Consider the following 19,950-nt stretch of genomic DNA (forward strand, 5'->3'; position numbering starts at 1 on the left):
AATATGAGATTTTACTTGGTTAACTTCAAATAGTCATATCTCCTAGAATATGAAGAGTTACATGAACCATAACCTATCAAATTAAAGGTATTTGAGTATTCTTTTCAGCTCCACCAACCGCTCATTTATCCAAATTTGGAGTAAAAAATTATGATCATTTTACCTAGCAAGCCGGCTCATTTACTAGAAGCATATGTGATTTGCATTTCACATTGTGCGTTTCACACATTACCGAGTGTGAAGGGTACTTGGTTCGCACTTCGCACATATTATATCAACGATAACCTCTATTTTGATATCCTTTTGAAGTCTACGGCTTGGATGCTCTCCTCTCCTCATCCTCCATCTCTAAGGTAAATTTCTCCTGTGAAATTCTAAGTGATTCCAAGTATTTCAATCCTTCTTTTTCAGATTATTAATGAAATCCTACACCATAGGTTATCAATTCTAGGATTTTTAAGAAAAGGTTAATCAAGATTCCAAGAGCTGATTTCTTGGACCTTCTTCTTCAAGCTATGGTTCTTCCTTGAATTCTTGAAAAGCAAAGAAGGTATGTAAGTTCTTACAAAAAAAAAAGAGAAGGTATGTAAGATTATCATAGTGAAGAACTTAGTTTCCTCACGCCCTACATCTAGGGGTGTACATGACTAGGTTAGTTTGGGTTTTTTAAATATCAAATCAAATCATTAGTGTCAAATTTTTTAATTTATAAATAAAATCAAACTAATAAAACTCGGGTTTTCAACCTCAGAGTTTTTCGGGTTGGTTCAGATTTTTCAAATATCAAACCAAACCAATTTGTGTCGAATTTTTAAATTTATAAATCAAACCAAACTAATAAACCTTGGGTTTTCGAGTTTATACGGTAAAATATTCATACAAACATATAATAATTACTTCTTCAAATATTTCTTAGTTCAACCAGAATATAACTATCTAAGGTATTTCTTAGAAAAATAACACACAATATGAGATGAGTGATGACAATAAAATATTCAATAAAAATAACAATGAAATCACATAAAATAAATATTGCAAATTAATAAGTCACTAGGTAAATTACCCATGCTTCGCATGAGATTGAACTATTTTATTAAGCTTACATATGATCATTTGGTAATATTCGTATTTTCGATACATACACTACATTGTCAAGAACATTTTATCTTAAGGCAAAGCGTTCCTCCGAAATCTTAAAGTGCTATATTTTTTTAATTTCGTTTTTGTTATACAAAAATTATGAGTCATAGGGAGATTTTAAGTATAAGAAAATCTCCATGGAAATAGTTGGCTAGAAGTAATGAAATTTTCTAAATTCCAAGAAGTTACAAAGAACAACATCAGATGTTAAAGACCAAAAAGCCTCGAACAACAAAATTCCCAAATAAAGTGTAACATCACGTCCATACAAGAACATAATTAACTAAATTCAAATGGAGGACCTTCGGCTCCTTTCTTATGAACCTCCATCAATCTGTTTTTTATTATAGTATATATGTTGTATAGTGTATCTGTTAAAAATTATCCTAAAATTGTTAGTATCATAAATGTTTTTCCTCATTGTCTCAGAATAGTCATTACTATTGCTTAGGTTTCATATCACCGGCCCCAATATATTTGAAATTGATCCATAGTTATTGTTATGGTTATAGTATGCAATTACAAAAAAATTAATGCAATTATCAATCAAGCAATAGGTGGCATCTGAATGGAACTGTTCACAATTGGATATTCTAAACCAAAATTTTGAGACATAACATATTAAAATCTCACAGCATAATTTTGTGAGAACTTGAACTCACAAATATCCACAAATAATAATAATAAAGACGATCTTACTTTCCTAACAATCAAGAAGAAAAGGGCATGTTGCTTAACAATTTTTTCAAAAAGATAGTCTGTCGGGTTGTATCCAAGTTTACAGTTCACAAATTTAATTGAAAGAAGCCAAAGAAAGAGTTATTACTTCTTTATAAAAAAAACAAAAAACTTTATCAAAAGAAACAATTATCACTACAACAAAAATGATCTTTAACGGCAATTAATAGCTTAATTATCGCTAAATATGTATTTTCAGAGGCAATTGGTACTCTCTATAAATATCCCTAAATTCTATAGCAACATTGAATCTAATGACAATTAATTAATGTCGGTAAAGGCTCTAGCACTCTTCGTTAATGTGCATATTTATTGCCAATAAAAAATATTTTTGTTATAGCGTATTTTGGACATTTGTTAGTTTCAAGAAAACTTGGTCTCTTATTATGCCCAAAAAGAAGAGACAAAGAAATATGACAAATTTGCTAACTTGCGATAAAAGAAGTGGACTAATTGTCTCTATACTAATATTCTAGGAAGAGTGCAATGACATACATAATGTTTTTACCTAAGAAAAAATAATCAAAATAATATACTAACTGTGGCAAGCAAGAGACCAATTTGTTTGGTTCTTTTAACAAACTTTATCATTGGTTTCGTATTAGTTATCACATATTTATTGTTGTGTGCTATCAAATATAGCAAAACCCACAAACAATTTTTCCAAAATGTATATGAAGAAACCTGTATAGGACAAAAGATAAGATAAATTTTCAATCATCCTCACTAGAATTTTTAACAGAGTTTAAAAAAACTCACCAAAATAGCAAAAATAAATTGCTATAGATACATGAATTACTATGACTTACAGTAAAAGATTAAGCTTCATGAAATAGGAGGAAGAAAACTTTGAGAAATGAAACACACTTCATAAGAAGCTGAATTAATGTATTTGAATTCGAGTCCCCTATAGCGAAAAAACCCTTCAAATAATAGCGGCAGAAATAAAAGTTTTGTTTACTAAAGAACCAAATGTAATGAATTCAACCATTTCAGCAGCGTTATGAGTTGTGGACTAAGAGGTGCAAGAGTATTAATGTCGCATTGCAATTGAAATCAATTTTCTTTGTTTATATGAATAAACCTGTAGAAAGGGACAAAAGAGAAGATCAATTTTCAGTCATCCTTGCTAAAATTTTTAACAGAGTTAAAAAAAGTCGCCAAATAACAAAAGAAATTGCCATAGTTACATGAATCTCTATGACTTATAGTAAAGATTAAGCTCCATGAATAATAAGGAAGAAAACTTTGAGGAATGAAACAAATTTCATAAGAAGCTTAATTAATGTATTTGAATTTAACTATCCTACAATGGAAAAAAACCTACAAATATTAATGGCAGGAAATCCCTCTATTTATAGACAACAAGGGATAGTGTGAACAAATGCTTATTTTGCCTTATCGGAAATGTCACAACTCTTTGTAAAAGTTACAACTCTTCGGAAAGGTCACAACCTTTCATAAAAGTCACAATTTTTCATAAAAGTTGCAACTCTTCATAAAAGTCACAACTTTTCATAAAAGTCACAATTTTTCATGAAAGCGGAAGACTAGGTTTGGAAATAAATAAATTAAAAGGGAATTATGGTTTGTGGTGGCGCCACGTAGGCGGGCCTAAAGTTTTTTTTATTTATAAAATATATATATATATATATATATATATATATATGAAAATGATCATAATTTAAAAGTACTAAATCATATTAAAAGAAGCCTAATAAGTATGAAGTAATTGCATGATTAAACATTAAAGAAAAAATAAAATTAGGTTATGTATTTTAAATGTCTAAACCAATATAAAATTAAAGAACAAATATTCATCATTATTGTCATTCTTAGTGTTGATTTAATTTTTATTTTGTTAGCATTAGTATTAATTTGATTTTAAATTGAGATTTCTGAGTTACTAATATCCATGGAATATAACCTTTATTGGACTATTCAAAGCTCTAAGTCTAAAACATTTGAAAAATATGTTAAAAGATAAAAATAATGAAAAAGTCTAAGTAATATTTAAAAATTATATATATAATGTTGGTTGTTTTGGTCTCAGGTTGACTTTTTTTAGTTAAAACCAAACCAACCCAAGTATAGTTGGGTTTTTTTTCCAATACCAAATCATTAGTCAAATTTTTTTCCGATTTGACTCAGGTTGCGGTTTTCGTTTCGGTTTTATACATCCCTACCTACATCTACAGTTTTAGTTAGTAAGATCAAAGTTAGGGTTATTACCCAAAGCCCATGATTTTTGAATTCCTCTATTTCTATTATGCTCATTGTTGATTCCATTATTGAATTCATTATGCTATATCTTGTTGATGATCCTTGATTGATTTAAGGTTCATGCTATTCTACCACATGACCCTCTTCTTATATAAAGTTATTTGAAAACCTTGTCATATTGATTTCTTATGCATTGTTTTCATGAGTAACGTATATAACAAATTTTAAAGAAGTCTTTCAAGAAAGTATATTTTTTCTTCAAGTGCATTATTTTAGAAGAGTTTCATGAAAATATATTTAGTTTCAGGTGTATTATTTTAGAAGAGTTTCAAGAAGCTATATTTTGCATTAAAATGCATATTTTCATAAACAAAGTATAGACGGTTTCTTAAAGAAATCATGTTTACCTTTGAAGGAAGCACCTCTTAGATTTGAGAAAGCATAGTCAAGTTTTCAAAATTCAATTCTGTTCAATTCTAAAGCAGTATTATTGAGCATATGCTCAAAGTAACAAATTTTCAGTTTTCCTCTTAAAGTGAGATATCTTTATAGTTATTGAACACATTATATATTTTTAGGAGTAGTTTTGAGCATCAAGTTGGGTAAGAATTTAGGTAATCTAAACTCTAGAACAACGCCTCCAACGTAGGATTGGAATTGTGTCATTAGTTTGGGCGACTCCTTAGTAAGCCCCTGGTAAGGACTTAGAGATTGGATTCATTAGTTTAGTTTTTCGTTTACCCCAACAAGGTGTTGGATGTCTTTGACAACATGGTCAAGTCGTTGAATCATTGTGAGGCTTACGTGATGGTTATCAGTTAGAAAAATTTCTGAAGAAAAATAAAATTATATTATTTTGAGTATGTTATTGATGAATATTTTCAGTTATAAAGTTTTATTGTTGAAGTACACATGCATGCATTACTATTCAGTTGACTTTATTTTAGTCTATCTTCAGAGTTACTCATTCAACTCAGTATATTTAGTTTTAACCTATTGTTATATTCATCTATTTTACATACCATATATTTTATTAACTGATGTCATTTGATGCTGCATTGTTTTATGATGTAGATTCAAGTACTCACAACATCAGAAGCATCACTAGAATCTATTTTATCTAGAGTATTTGTTGTTCTTATATAATATTATTAGTGCATTCTGGTAGCCTAGTCTCTTGTCCCAGTAACCTATTTGTAACACCTCAGAAACCTAACAAACTGAACAAGAGGAAAGTTGGTGAACCACAGAGGGGTTCACGGACCGTGAAAGGAACCATGATCTGTCGACCTGCTCGTGGCTCACATCCAGCCAACGTGGTAGACCACAGAGCCCTCCACGGGCCGTGGATCCCCACACGAGTCATGAGATGGCTCGTAAAAGTGAGGTAGAGCCACAAGGGCTCATGTGTTGAACCACAGAGCTCTCCACAAGCCGTGGTCCCATTGACGAGTTGTGGGTTGGTCCGTCGACCTGACCCCACAGACTCCAACCCCTGGTGAAGAACCACGATGGTCTTCACGGCCCGTGGTCCTTCACACGATCCATGAAGTGGACCGTAGATGAGAGTACTAAGAAACACTGGCACTGGCCAAGAACCACGACCCACTTGACGGGCTGTGGTCCTGATGATCCGTCAGTGACCTCGTGGATGACCTTCGTCAGCTTTGAAGTCAGGGTCATTTACATCTTTTCCCCTATGCGTTGGAAGTTTATACTACATCATTTAATACCTAAACTACGTCGTTTTACCCAATTTAAGCCTAATATTCTAGTCAGACTTTACCCAGAACCCTTATTCACCAAAACTTAGAGCAAAAAAAGTAGAAAGAGGTGCCGGTTTCCCAAGAACAAGCAGAGGTGTTCTTCAAGTTTCAGCCCCAAAATCCAAAGGATTTCTCTATGAATTTCGTCACCAGGTATGTGGGATTTCACTAGTGGATTCCTTTCATCCATTAGGTCCTTAGAATTCTATCAGTTCCTTGATTCTACTTATCTTGTTTAGACCTAGGATTTCTAAAACCTTGGAGATTTGTTGTGATTTAGCTATTATAGTATTCTTAATTGAAATATCATGTGTTCTTGGGAACAATGCTTAATTCCTTGTATGAAACTCAGAACCCTAGTTTGTGTAGATTTTCTTAGTTCATGAATTACACTTGCTAGGTTAGTAAAACAGATAATCATGCTCCAGATTTCGAATGTCACATTGTCAATACATAAATATTGCATTCTCAGTTAGTATGTCAGTAATTTAAGCTATTCAGTATTTCGGTTACATTTCAGTCATATACATATTCAGTTGGGAGTGTACTTAGCACCGAGTTGGACTAGGGTTCAACGTACCCTCACAGTCTCAAAACTACGTGCCCCCGTAGGATTATAAGTCCCCTCTGTTAGGCATCAAATTTAGTGATCACGCCAGTCATGCCTTTATACCCCTGACAAGGTATATTGGGTCCTCTCAATGGGGCGTATACATCAGACTCAAAGTTTAGCTCACGTGGTTTATGTCGGTTAATACTAGCTCCCACAGTCAGACTCTTAGTGCATTGACCAAGTTTTCAACATTTACTTCAACATTTAGTTCAACATGTTATGTTCATGTTTAGTACTTGGTCCTTGCATTTAGCTTATATTTTTAATTATATTTCAATATCTATATCTCTGCTCAGATGATATCATTGCTCAGTTATGCATTGTTCAACTTATATATTTTGTCCAGCTTAGTATCTATATCCCGCATGCTCAGTACATTTCAAGTACTGACGCATACTCTGCGCTACATCCTTTTATGATGTAGGTTTATGTACTCAACATCCAGATCACGCTTAGATTGATTCTCGGTCCGCATTTAGCAACTTCAGTGGTGAGTCCTCATACTTCGAGGACAACAGAAATGCTTTCCATTTTAGTCTTTATATTCAATTTTCAATTTTTGTTAGAGTTAGCTGGGGGCATGTCCCAGCAACTCAACTCAGTTAGAGGCTTTTCAGACATAGTATTAGATTCATCTTGAGTTGTAAGTGATTGATTCAATTATCACTAAACTCTTAGTATGTTTTACATATTCAGATATGTTGGGTTTTCCCCATTTTCAGCTATCCACTATTTTTAGCTTCCACATTAGTTCATATTTTACTTAGTTATTTTTAGTATGCTTATGATATGCCAGATTCAGGGTTAGCTTAAGGTCACTCGTGATCCTAAGTCCCGTGTTACATCAAGAAGGTAGCCTCGGGGAGTGACAAACTTGGTATCAGAGCACATAGTTCACGAGTCCTAGGATGTCTGAAAGACATATATCAGCTACATCTTAATGACCCGCTCCTAGTTAACTGCCTGGTTTTCCACAACCTGAGTTAGCATCTGAGAACATTCCTAAACTCAACATTGGTGACATCTCCCTGAGGGGGATGCACTTCTGATGCATTAGGAGCTTCTTGACCTTGAGGATTAGCATTCCTCCTAGAAGGATGTCCTCGAACAACTCTATATATAGGCATGATCTGAAATGACACGCGTAATCACAAATTAGAAGAACTTTTTATAGAGTTGAACCTATTGCACGAAAAAGAGTAAAAAGAAAGTGAAATGTTCCTAAATATCGTAGACTCCTAATTATAGATGTGGTGTTCTTCACACTAATAAGGACTCTACTAGACATGACTTCATAGACACCCTAAGACTCTTGAACTCTATGCTTTAATACCAAGTTTTCGCGCCTTGAGCGTACCCCCTGGATGTGGCTGGCCCTCGAGAACCATTTTTTATCCCAAGCGAACCTTTGGAGTGGCTAACCATTTATGATCCTCCACTCTATCTATCTATGAAGCCTCTAATGTGTAAGATAGGTGTCGGGACAAGACCCACGATGCCTCAAAACAACTAGAGTGAAAGTAAATGTGAAGTCCTCCGGAATGCAATGAGGATCACTAAAACTCTCTGAAGTGTAGAGTGATCTCAACGGAGTGCCTGTTGATAATCCTGAACACTTTTATCTACATCATTAAAAGACGCAGGTCGAATGTCATTAGTACATTTTCATATACGAATATGTTATATAGACGAGGCAAAATAACTAAATGAAAGGACTGGAATAGATAACAATATACTCTATCTAAATGTAAAAAAATAAAAGAGTTAAATCATTTAAAGCTTTACAAAATACTTTCTCATTATTGACCTCAACATAATAAGTGATATATAAAATAAACTTTAATTCTATTGGAAGATTCTCTAACCGAAAACTATCACTATAAGTTACGGATAATACAACATCTTCTCCACGCTACCAAAATTATCCTATATCGTGCCGAGATATAGAACCTCTCAACTAAGTGGATCCACCAAGAAATAATGATTCATCTAAAAAGTATGATCATGTACCCATGTTGGCAAGACATAGTTTATAAGGGGTGTGAGTTGTCTGAAGTCTCCCCCATATCGGTGCTCAATACTACTCTCAATAATATATATACTCTTGCTCAAATGTATAAAACATACTTTCTATAAAACCTAGGATTCTAAAAGGCAAGAAATATTTTTTTAGTTTTTCACAGACCTGGTATCAAGGGCGACGACTCCATCCACGACCTGTAGGTGGGACGACGGACCGTCGATGGTGGCGTGGTCCAAGAGTTAGATTTTCTTATAGTTGATAAGTTTCAGTACTTTTTGACGGTTCACCAGGATGGCCCGTAGTCCAATTCACGAGCCGTAGATAGGCCTCATAGGTGAGTCCCAGACTTAGAGAAATTTCAGCGTTACAAGTTGAGAAAGACGATCGCGATCCAATGCCCATCGATGGAACCACGGTCCGTAGGTTGGCTCCATGGTTCTTGGGTCCAATAATTAAGTTTCTGTAGTCAACAACGGTTGAACATGATGGTCCGTAGGTCCAACCACGGACCGTAGTTCCCCACCGTTGTTGACAACGACATTTATTTTTAGGGGCTTCTTGGTCTTTTCCCCAAATCATTTTAATTCAATACCATGTCGTTTTGCCCTCTATTAGAACCCTTATATAGGTACTTTACCCCCAAAATTTACCCAATTGAAATCATTCTCTCAAATTTCTAAAAGAATAACATGTCTTCCTCTCAAATATTTCTCTCTCTAGAAAAGCTTGAAGAAGAAGGAGTCAACCTAGGGTTTGCAAGCCAAGTCTCCAATTCCACCATTGAAGTCAAGATTTTGGCATCAAGGTATGATAGTTTTTATCCATGGATCCCTTTCCTCCACGGAGTTCCCAAATTCTCCAATTTACAAAGTTAGAATTCCCCAATTGAGTTAGGATTTTCTTCCATGTCATGGGTTCCTTTCAATGTTGATTTATTTGATTGTTTTTTGAAATTTTATGCATGAATTGAATTAATCTCATGTTTTTAAGTTGATTTCCCATGAACCCATGCATAACCCATGTTTTCTAATCTATGTTGATGTAATGTGGGTCTTGAACTATGAAAGATGAATTTATGAATATATGCATGTCCTCTCTTTATGAAATAGATGTAATGAACTTGATGATTCTTTGACTTTGAAAACATGATGAAGCTTTTGAATTATTGAAAAGAATGCATGTTCATGAAATGATGTTTATGACTCAAGAAAGCTTATAGATTAGATTGTCTATATGTTCTATGAAACTTGGCCACATGACATGAATGACATCTAGATTTGCCATCAATGCTTTTCGGGCTATTTTCCTAAATTAGGTCTTGATTAGTATGGTATCCAGATATGCCATTAATGATTAGAGACCATGATTTCAAAACTATTTTCATTAGTATTAGGGGCATTTCTAGCATGACGTGAATGGCTATGAGCCTTAAAAGCTATTATGAAAAGATCATGGACGATGGAAGGTTTTCTCATGCATGGTCTAAGGAGCTATCCTATGATAAGACTAGTGGAGACTACCCATGTATTATAAAGCTAAGACAAGTTAAGATTAATAACTACTCTGTGGTATTATTCTTAACACCGAGAGGATATTGAGATGGAAGCTCTTCCATGTTGAGGTCGGGTTTCTAGTAGCAATCTCCTTATCCCTTACCTATGTTCCCCCGTAGGATGATTGTCTAGATTGACATTAGCTAGTGGATCCAGTTTAGCTCAGATTCATGGTTTTACCTTGGCAAGTAGGACAACCCTTTTTGATGTGGGAGACATAGAGGGATCATGTTATATCTCACATGGTCTTTATATTGGTTAAGGATAATTCCTACAATAATAATGAACTAAGGTTACTTCAAGAAGTATCTCACATGTCTTCCAAAGAAGATTTTACTTGCATTGATCATGATTTTGTTTTATGTTTTCTAACCCTCTTATCTTATGTTTTACCTGGGTCTTTGCATAACATGAAAATGTCCTTTTTAGCATGATTTCATACTTTTATGCATGGCTATCATACTTGGTACATTTTTATACTAACGCATACTCTTTCCTATATCTCCCTAAATGTAGGGACCGGCCTTATAGATTCACACTTCCATGGCTAAGGATCTCATATAGAAGATCGAGGATTGGTGAGTCCTCATAGTCCGAGGACCGATTTTGATTTCCCTTTTGTCTTTACTTTTAGCATTGGAACTTTTTGTACGAGCTACGCCCCAATAAACTTTTATGTACTAGATGTCTTTGAGACGATGTTTAGATTTTTGTTTTCTCTATAAAACTTTTATATGTTGAAACTGTCTTTTAAATCTTTTAAACTCTATGATCTTGTATGATGCATGCTAAGTGGCTTGTATGGGGCTCGGGGTCCTATATGCCATTGTATGCCTAAGGGCAACCTTGGATCGTCACACTTTCTCTAGTTTGAGATAATTGCTCAAACTATCCTCTTAAAAGAGGTAACTGCTCTAAATATCTCTGAAAATCATTGGTCATTTAGAAAACAAGGTTTCTCTTTGCCCAATGTAAAAATAAATTTTGGGTTGACATAATTACTCAAAAAGGGCCTCTTTAAGAGATAACTTCTTTGTACTCAATCATTCTGAAAACTCTTTTAACTTTTTTCAAAATAATATTCTTTTTTTCATGTAAAAATAAAACATTTGGAAAATATTTAGTTCCTTATACTCTTTCTTAAATCTTGGTTAAGCTCATTCTCAAACACCTCTTTACTTTCTCAAAACTCAGTTTAAACAATGATGTTTTGCTTAAAAGATTCTCAATAATAACTCAATGAATACTCATAAAATAGGGTTCATGCTGAAAAATAGACATGAACGATCAACTCAAGAATCTCAATGCAATATATAGCAACTCAATAATCAAGAAATATAATTCAATAAACATTAACTCAAGAACTTAGAACTCGATATCAACTCATCTCAAGATTACTCAAATCTATAGATAGAACCTTAGATTACTCTTTTGCTGATTTAAAGTAGATGTAGGGTATGAGGATGAACTAGTCCAACACTATGATAGTCTTATATACCTAGACTAATGAAGTTCTTGGGCGAAATCAATGAAACTCAAAGAATGCTCGAACTCTAGCTTCTCTCCTCTCGGAACCTTTCCCTATTGACTTGAAGTGGTCATGAACATAAAAGAAGTGATTAACACTTTCTAGGCCCTTAAATAGGGTGAAAAAGTCATGGTTTAGGATTAGAATAGAGATTAAAACGATGTAGTTTAAGTACCAAACGCATAGGGAAAATACCAAAATGACCCCAACTTAAAAACTGACAAAGTGTCTTAAAAGGGAGGCTTCATGGACCGTTAGGACTACATGGTACGTGATACACTTTAGCATCTGTTAAGCCATCTCTGAAACTTCAATTGTCTGATAGAGCCTTACTAAAATGGGCATAACGTTTTACTCAAAATTTAAAATTAGGAAAACTTTGTGGCATTGGAAAGAGGACTCAAAGAACTTTAATTTGATAGGTCATGGGCCACCTAGTTCTTTATGTATAAAGAGATATGGTATTTTGAAGTTCACCTTAGCTTAAAGGCTGACGAGTGACTTGTATGGACCCCTAATAAGACATTTCAAACTAGCACGAGCCGTCTAGGGTCCCTTCCAAGTGACTCAAGCCTTGGAAGCCCTGGATTGTTGGACACCTTAACCTAAATGGACTATCCAACCCTAAACGGTTCGTATAGGGAGCCGTCCAGGTGGCTTACTCCTTGGCAGCCCTGGACGGTTGGCTACATCCCTCTAAATAGGTCGTGGACCCCTAAACAGACCGTTTAGGGTTTTGTGAAGGGTCCATGGTCACTTTTGGTTTCATTCACTTGCCTATTAACATTCTTTAGCCATTATCGAAGTTTGATGTATTACAATTCTATAGGCCGTAGAACTTCTACGGGTCATATTCTGGACCCATAGAATGGACTTTTGAGCCTGATTATTATATAAATTCTACGGATTGCATCTACGGTCTGTAGAGACTTGTATGGGTCATAGATTGGACCCGTGTTCCATGGATGAGATCTATAGTCCGTAGATGAAACCATGAACCGTAGATTGACCGGTAAAAGGTTTTCATAAGTTTTTAAGAGTGGTAGTTTAGTCTTTTCCCACCCCTTCTAAGCCTAAACTATGTTGTTTATACACCTAGTTAAGGTTTTAAATAGTATTAATCAATCCTTTTACGTTCATTAAAGCTTCCAAGTCTTAGAGCAAGGATCCAAAAGGAGAAAGCTAGGGTTTCAAGCATTCTTTGAGTTTTCACCAATTTCGCCAAGAATTTTGTTATTCCAAGTATGTAAGGCTACTTATAGTGATGGACTGAGTTCATCCTCACGCCCTACATCTACTTTCTAGCAGTAACGAATAATCTAGGGTTACATCCTTAGTTTTGATAATTCTTGAGGTGAGTTTTGTTGTTGAATTATGGATTTATTTTTTATTTTTGAGATGCTATATCTTGCACTGAGATTCGGGGTTGATTGTTCATGTCTATTTTTTTTAGCATAAACCTTATTATGAGTTATTACTTAGTTAAGATTGAGAATCCTTTTAACCAAACTTGGTTGTCTTAAATTGATTTTTGAGAAAGTAAAGACGGGTTTTAAGTAGAGTTTAAAGAGTAATTTGAGTAAGAGTATAAGGGAACTAAGTATTCCAAAATGTATCACTTTTTACATTGGGAAAAGATAAATTTTGATTTCTAAATGAGTTTAGAGATATTTCATAGCAGTTACCTCTTTTAAGAGGATATTTTGAGTAATTACTTCAAATCGAGAAAGAGTATGCTTTATACATTTTAGAATGAGTATATATTTATTGGAGGTAATATTGAGCACCGATATAGGGATGAGTTAAGACAAATCACATTCCTCATAAACCATGTAGCTAACATGGGTAAATAATCGTACTTTTTAGACTACTCTGTATTGCTTTCGAGAAGAGCTTTAGTGGATCCACTTAGTTAAGATGTTCTATATCCCGACAAGGTATATGATAGTTTTGGCAGAGTGGGCGAGACGCTGTATCATTACGTTGCTCATAGTGATAGTTTTCGTTAGAGAATCTCCCAAATAGAGTTAAAAGTATAATTTTATCATATCACTTCATATGTTGAGTTCAGAGATGAGTAAGTATTTGTAAAGTTTAAATGTTTTCATTCCTTTATTTCTGTACATTAAGTTAAGTATATAACTATATCTATTGCAGTCTTTTCATTCAGTTATATCTCTTAGGCTCTACTACATACTCGTACATTCAATGTTATGACATCATTCTGCCTACATCTTTTTATGATGCAATTACAGGTGTTTAAGGTCATCAACGGGTGTTTCATTGAGATCACTTGCACAGACAATTAGCTTTGGTGAGACTCTTTGCATTTCGATGGACTCCACCTTTATCTTTCAGTTAGTTGCTTTGAGGTGTCGTGGGTCTTATCCCAACATCCATCTGGAACAATAGAGTCTTCACAGATAGTTAGCTTTGAGTATGTTTTAGTATTCCATTGTTAAACTGTCACGCCCCGAGCTACCCCCGAGACGCGAACACAGGACCTAGGACCACAAGTGATCCCAAGCTAACCCTGCTGGCATGATCATGAGCATAATAAAGAAAATAAACTGATGCGGAAGCTAAATCATAAATAAATCTGAAAAGATGGGGAATACCCATAAACTATAGCTGAATATATCAAATCTGAGAGTTTAATACAAAAGAAATATCAAACTCAAAACACTAAGCTGAATCTAACTATGTCTGAATTAAGCCTCTAAACTGACTAGAAATGTTGGGACATGCCCCAACTAGATCTAGAAAAAAACTGAAACTAAAGACTAAAAGCGATAAAGATAAACATGTCACTAGTCCTCGAAAAATGAGGACTCACCACTGATGCTGCTGAACTGGAGATCGGGAATCGATCTAAGCGTGATATGGATGCTAAGAACCTGAACCTACATCACGAGAAGATGTAGCGCACGTATGCGTCAGTACTTGAAGGGTACTGAGCATGCAGGATAGAGTAAAGCTGAAAGAACATATAACTGAACAAAGCAATAAAGCAATGAAATCATCTGGACATGATATAGATACTGAAAATACTGAATACTGAGCTAACTGATGCAATGACCAAATTTATAACATGCTGAGACTGAATACTGACTGTACTGAAATATGGTCAATGCAATAGAGTTTGACTGAACTGTGGGAGCTACTAATAACCGACATAAAACCACATGAACTAAATGTGGAGTCCGATGTATATGCCCCATCGAGAGGACCCAATATACCCTGCCAGAGGTATAGATGCATGCTGGCGTGATCAGTAAACTGATGTTGCCCACAGAGGGGACTTACACCTACGTGGCTCGTAGTTCTGGGATTATATGGGTACGCTGAAACCCTAGTCCAACTCGGTATTATGCTACTCCCAATGAATTAAGTGGTTAATTGGTTATGACTGAATTTCTGTGAATACTGGATAGCTCGAAACTGAACATGCAAACTGAGAATGCAACAATTAATCTGATAATGATGCATTCATAAACTGAGGCATGTATAACTGAATATATTATGACTGAAATATTGAATAGCTTAAAATACTGACATGTAGATACTCATACTTGAAAACACCTTTTTAGAAAACAATACTCTGATCATTGATGACTTGGAAAGTCATACTGCATAAACATTGATGGTATATCTAGATACCATACTATTCATACATTGATGACCTACTCAATTGTCATACTAATCATGTTTTAGAAGCTCTTTCTCAAACTCATCTTAACTTTCTCAAAAACTCAGTTTAAAACTCAAGTGTTGTCTTAAAGAAAAGCTTCTCAAGATTTATAACTCAAAATAGGGTGTATACTGAAATATACTGATAATGTGGCATAAAACTGGAGCATGTATATCTGAATAACTGAAATATCTGACCTAGCATGTGTAATTCAAGAACTAATGAAATACATAGCTAGGGTTATGAAATTTATGTAAGAAACTGAGCAATAACATGATAATTTGATTTGGAACAGTTAAATAACTAATTCATGATGATCTGTTGAAATTCTAGAAACCCTAGGTCTGTTCATAATCATGGAATCAAGAATCTGACTGAATTCTAGGGACCGAATGGGCGAAAGGAACCCACTAGTGAAATCCCACATACCTGGTGACGAATTCCACGGAGAAATCTTTCGATTTCGGGGCTGGAACTGTAGGAAACTTGCTGCGTTCTAGAACTAGGGTTCTTGACTTCTTTTCTCCTTTTAGCGTTCTAATTATTCTGAGTTAGATTAATGATTTTGACTAAGGTAAGTTCTAGTTATGTTTCTAGGCTTAAACTAATTAAAACCTCATGATTTAGGGTCTAAACGACGTATCTTAAGGGTTAAACGAAATAGGAAAAGACCAAAAGACCCTTGAATTAGCTGCTGTCGGAGTGACTGACGGACCTGACTGACGGTCCGTCAATCAATCGACGATCCGTCGATTGGGTCCGTAGGTCGAGTCTGCCCGACAGGGCTTCACTAAAACGGGCATAACTTTTTACTCGGATGTCGAAATTTAGTAAACTCAGTGGATTTGGAAAGATAATTCAATTATCTATCTAACCATAGGTCATGGGACACATAATTCGTTTTGTTCTAAAAGTTATGACCATCTGAAGTTGACCCATCAGAATTTTCAGCTAACTGGCTGCTAACCTTCGATCTACGGTCAGACCTACGGACCGTGGATCGGATGACGGTCCATGCTGGTCGACCGCAGTTTGTGTCAGAGGCTGGGTAAGGGAAGTCTCGATCCACGGACACAGACCACGGACCGTGGTCTGATCTACGGACCGTGGGTCTGTCCGTGAGTCGGGACTTAGCCAATTTTCTGAGCTGGCTGGGGAGGGGTTGCAGTGGTGAACCACGGACCACCAGTACGGGCCGTGGTCTGACCTACGGTCCGTGGATGGTGACCGTAAGTTGCACCTGCAACTTCTCAAAATCTGCATTTTTTGGTCCGTTTTGGATACGGGGTGTTACATTATCTCCCCCTTGGGACCATTCGTCCTCGAATGAAGACTAAACTAGCTGAAATAGAGGTAGAGGGCTGCAATCCCTACCACTAAACACTGAGAACTGATTTTCTGACTGAACTGAGTTCCAAGGACATGCAAACACGCTGAAAATGTAAGTATCAACTGAAAGAACATGATTCTAAGACTGAATTTTCGCATGAATGACTGAAAAACTGAAGAGGAACTATTACCTCAAGCTGGAATGGAATTGGAAGGAAAGAGGTGAGGATACTTGGACTTCATGACTGCTTCTGCTTCCCAAGTAGCTCCCTCTACTGACTAACTCCTCCACAAAACCTTGACTGAAGCAACTTCTTTGTTTCTCAACCTTCTAACTTGACGATCGAGAATCTCAACTGGTACATCCTCATAAGAAAGACTATCTTTCATGGCCACACTCTCTAATGGCACTATGGATGCTGGATCACCCACACACTTCTTCAAAAGAGAAATGTGAAAGACTAGATGCACTGCTGCTAAATCTGCTGGCAACTCTAACTCATAAGCCACTTTACCAATCCTTTTCAAGATCCGGTAAGGGCCTACATATCTGGGACTGAGCTTCCCTTTCTTGCCAAATCTCATCACCCCTTTCATAGGTGACACTTTCAAGAAAACCCAATCATCAACTTGGAACTCTAGTTCCCTTCTTCTCACATTTGCATAAGACTTCTGGCGACTCTGAGCAGTCCTAAGTCTCTCTCTAATGAGTTGCACTTTTTCCATAGCATCAAGGACCGAATCTGGTCTTATCAAGGCTGCTTCACCTACTTCAAACCAACCAACTGGAGATCTACATCTACGCCCATACAAAGCCTCATAAGGGGCCATCTGAATGCTGGAATGGTAACTATTGTTGTAGGCGAACTCAATCAGAGGAAGGTGATCATCCCAACTACCCTTGAAGTCGATCACACAAGCTCTCAACATGTCCTCTAAGGTCTGAATGGTATGCTCTGCCTGACTATCCGTCTGTGGATGAAATGTTGTGCTAAGATTAACCTGAGTACCAAGACCCTTTTGAAATGACTTCCAGAAATGAGAGGTAAGCTGAAGACCTCTATCTGAGATGATAGATAAAGGAACCCCATGCAACCTCACAATCTCATTAATGTAAAGCTTAGCGTAATCCTCCGCCGAATCTGTAGTCCTAACCGCCAAAAAGCGAGAAGACTTAGTAACCCTATCAACAATCACCCAAATGGAGTCATGTTGTCTGCGAGTACGAGGTAAACATGTGATGAAGTCCATGTTGATCACTTCCCACTTCCAAGTAAGAATGTCAATCTCTTGAGTCATACCTCCTGGTTTCTGATGTTCTACCTTGACTTGCTGGGAATTGGGGAACTTAGCCACAAAATCTGCTATATCTCTTTTCATACCATTCCACCAATAGACTTCCCGCAGATCGCGGTACATCTTAGTGGCGCCTGGATGAATAGAATATCTAGAATTATGGGATTCTGCAAGAATATGCTGTCTCAATTCACCCACATCAGGAACACACAATCTACCTTGATAGCGAAGTACACCATCTCCCCCTTGGGAGAAAACCTCCACTCTCTGATTGTGGACTGCACCCTTAAGTTCAAGCAATATCGGTTCGTTGTCTTGCTTTTCCTTAACTTTCACTACCAAAGAAGATTCTGATCTATTCTGGACTATCACACCACCATCTGATGTGTTAGTAAGACTAACTCCTAAGAGAGTAAGACGATGAACATCTTTTTCTACTTCCTTCTTTTTTTTCCTCAATATCTGCTACACCACCCTCTAGATTCACCTCTTTCTGGCCTTAAGGTAAGAGAAAATCAACATATAGGTACTGAGCTACTACCCTTCTATTCTAAGACTGGCTCGTTTGGAAATTGGAACTGAACAACCCGAATTCTACAATCGACTGAGGTATGATAGAACTGAAACCAATCCATGCCTAGAATTATATCGAAATCTACCATTTCTAACTCTACAAGATCCGCTGAGGTGACTTTCTGAGAGATTGTGACATGGCAATTTCTGTATACCCGTCTAGATATAACTAGTTCACCAACTGGGGTAGAGACTAAGAAGGGTTCTAAAGGAGTTTCTAGACTAACTCCTAAGATTACTGCTATAAAGAGAGTTACAAAGGTAAAGTAGCCCCTGAATCTTTCCACTGAGTGTACCATATGTGAGCCACATCCTTAAGCTGGTAGGATGCCAACTCAACCCTACCATTATCAGTCACTTGCATCACTCCAAAGAATTTCTTAACCTCATCAATGAAGTTTTGTGGGTCTTCACCAACTTGTGACCCTAAAACTCAGGCAGATTCATCCTTAACAAAATCTCAAACTCTAGCTGCCACTGATTCACCATTTCTATTAGTAGGAACTGGAACTTACTGATTGTTCTCGTTGGTCATACCTGAGCCAAAAGTTGAATTGGCATTCCGAAACTCTGCATTCGAAACTTCCTGATCTGGGACTAGAGGAACTGCATTAGCATTGCGTGCATTAGCATTCCTTGCCTAAGCTCTATGAGGAGGCATGATCTTAAGCGCATAACGATGGATTATAAAGGAGATCATACCAACGCACGATAAGAATATCAAGAAAGTGAAGTTTTCCTAAAACACTTCATAGCCTCCCTCTCATTAGATGTGGTGCACTTCACACCTATGAAAAGGACCCTACTTAGTGCGGCTTTTCAGACATCCTAGGACTCTTAAACCTAATGCTCTGATACCAAGTTTGTCACGCCCCGAGCTACCCCCGAGACGCAAACACGGGACCTAGGACCACAAGTGATCCCAAGCTAACCCTGCTGGCATGATCATGAGCATAATAAAGAAAATAAACTGATGCGGAAGCTAAATCATAAATAAATCTGAAAAGATGGGGAATACCCATATACTATAGCTGAATATATCAAATCTGAGAGTTTAATACAAAAGAAATATCAAACTCAAAACACTAAGCTGAATCTAACTATGTCTGAATTAAGCCTCTAAACTGACTAGAAATGTTGGGACATGCCCCAACTAGATCTAGAAAAAAACTGAAACTAAAGACTAAAAGCGATAAAGATAAACATGTCACTAGTCCTCGAAAAATGAGGACTCACCACTGATGCTGCTGAACTGAAGATCGGGAATCGATCTAAGCGTGATATGGATGCTAAGAACCTGAACCTACATCACGAGAAGATGTAGCGCACGTATGCGTCAGTACTTGAAGGGTACTGAGCATGCAGGATAGAGTAAAGCTGAAAGAACATATAACTGAACAAAGCAATAAAGCAATGAAATCATCTGGACATGATATAGATACTGAAAATACTGAATACTGAGCTAACTGATGCAATG

The sequence above is a fragment of the Solanum verrucosum genome, unplaced genomic scaffold (assembly GCF_900185275.1).
Source record: "Solanum verrucosum unplaced genomic scaffold, falcon-dt-bn FXZP01000106.1, whole genome shotgun sequence".
Classification (NCBI taxonomy): Eukaryota; Viridiplantae; Streptophyta; class Magnoliopsida; order Solanales; family Solanaceae; genus Solanum; species Solanum verrucosum.